Source organism: Pteronotus mesoamericanus, unplaced genomic scaffold (genome assembly GCF_021234165.1).
Source record: "Pteronotus mesoamericanus isolate MK-2021 breed Mesoamerican mustached bat unplaced genomic scaffold, CSHL_Meso_final contig_164, whole genome shotgun sequence".
NCBI lineage: Eukaryota > Metazoa > Chordata > Mammalia > Chiroptera > Mormoopidae > Pteronotus > Pteronotus mesoamericanus.
In genome coordinates this window covers 5,712,068-5,714,482 of record NW_026555065.1, presented here as the reverse complement: position 1 = coordinate 5,714,482, position 2,415 = coordinate 5,712,068, and positions in this window count along the sequence as shown.

Genomic DNA, 2,415 nt, shown 5'->3' with positions numbered 1-2,415 from the left:
ATAAGCCACTTCTACTCTAGTTTCCTTGGCCAAAGTAAACTAAATGACCATCCGAAACTTCATTGGGGAAGGGTGCGTGGAGATGTGCAATTCTACCAAGACTCTGATTGGGGAGAAAACTTACGTATTTGTGAATAGCCTTAACCATGCCCATACAGGCATCTCCAGCCCAAGACTGCAAACCCTTTTTGTTTCAACAGCCTCAGCTAATGATCCATACTTTTCACATCCTTTAGTTCAAACTGCAGTGAAGTGTCCCAGTCCATCTTTGCCTGACAGGCCACAACACTAGGTCTCTTTTCAGCCTAGGGATCTGGCCTTGAGTCATGGTCAGTCAGCTGGGGAACAGGAATATGACTCGTACAGCTGGTGTTCACCAGTGGTGTGTTTGATGAATTGTCTATAGAACCTGTTCATTTATAGAAACTTGAACGAGCTCCTCTGCTATGATAGGGTCTGTGGAGGAAAGGCAGTTATATATGGTCCCTCCAAGAGTTTCTCTAGTTCAGTTGCCTCATTTCATAGATGAGAAAACTGAAACCCAGAGAAGAGAAATGACTGGCCCTCTGCCACCCAAGCAGCCAGAATTTACTGAGCACTTTGCTGTGTGCTAGACAAGATGCTTTTCATTCTTTATTTTTCATCCCTGTAACAACCCTAAAAGGGAAGAATTTTTACACCTACTTTACAAAAGAGGTTGTAACATGGCTAAGGCCACTTTGCAAGGAAGAGGCTAGGTCAGGTTAGGATCCCAGAGTCGAACTCCTGAGTTCCTACTCTTGCCTTCTGTGCTGAGCTCCAGGCTGGGGAGTATATTGCTCATAGGCCTTGAACTTTGTCAATGGTCCAGTGGCTGGGTTGGCATACAGTGATTAAAGGGTTCTGGTGAGTTTCAGGGCCACGCAGCCCCTGTGTACACAGATCTACTCTTCTGACCATTAGGTCAGGGTATATTTTCCCTCCAGTTGGGCAGTTGGGTTGGTGGAAGAAATCTGATAAAATCCTGGAGAGGAACTTGATCTTTCTCTGAAGGACTTACAAGTTGTTTGGCCTGCCTAATCTGCTCAGATACCGTCCAGGGAATATTCGGTATCCATGTAGTACAGGTTGTGAATTATTCTGTGGGGATTATTAACAAGACCCCCACCAACACTGACTCAACCAGCCTCAGGCAGGGCCTTGGGGCAGCCCCCTTTCTTTCCCTCCCACCAAACCTCTGAAAAGAGCAGGCTTTTCCCCACTGGGGGCTAGAAGGAGTAAAAGATGTTAAGGGCAATCCTGCTGCCTTGAAGCTGAACTCACTGTACAGAGCTGGGCCTGTTCCCTCCTCAGAGTCAAGACTGTGGATACAGTGACTTCGCTGGGTTAATATTTATCCCACGTTTTGGCAACCTGGTACCTGAGTGTCTAACATGGCAAGCAGCCAAATCCCTAAAATCAGTGCAAGAAAAATGATAAAAAGTTAGATCTGGAGACACCTTGGGGATCATCTACCCCCTGAACTTAACGATCAGGAAACTGCAGCGCAGAGCCTAACTCCTCTGGTCACACAGCTGCTAGTGACAGAGACCAAAGACCAAGTTGCCTGAGTCTAAACTCAATGTTCTTTCATCTTCAACTCCCACCCACCCACCTACCCTGCCCTTTCGGGGAGCACTGCCCAGGCACATGCAGAGCTAAGCCAACTGGGTCCTGTGCCCCTAAAGTATCTTGACTAGCCCTTCCTGAGGGGAAGGGCACGCAGAAGACAGATTCCCATACATTCTGACTGGCACCGGCAGAGTAAAGTCCCAGCAGTGGCCCCCAGATCTTGCTCTCAACTCTTTCTCTGCTCCAGTTTAGTTTCCAGAAAGTGAGCGCCCGGGATGACACCGGGCAAACTGAATGCTGCTTCGGAAGCGCTGGGTGGGTGCCCGGAGCGGCGGGCCTGGGTGCCGGTGCGGAGTCTGCTGGGGAACGCGGGGGCTTGATGCTGAGCGCGCTGGGGTCCAGCCGCTCACAGGGGCCGCCCGCCCCCACCACCTGTCCCGCTCCCGTGGACTCCTGTCACTCGGGCGAGCTCGGCTGGGGACCCTAAGGGCAGGGCATTGGCTACCGGAGCAAGGAGCGCCGAGGGCAGAGGTTAGCTCCTGGGCCCCCGGCTCGGCCCCAGCGACGTCCCGAAGCCCTCTCGCTGGCGCGCGGGTTCGGAAAGAGGGCGGCCCGGGACGACCGCCGCCTCGGTGGCTCGGGTCCCCATATATAGTCAAATCCACCGTCAACTGGGAGGCCGGCAGGCGGCAGCGAATGGGCGAGCAGCCCCCGCGGGAGGAGCGGGGAGGGCGCAGGGGGCGGAGGGAGGAGAGGGGAAAGGGGGCAGGGGAAAAAAGCTTTTCCAAAAAAGTATTGGCTGTCTTGAGGAATGCGGTCGTCCCC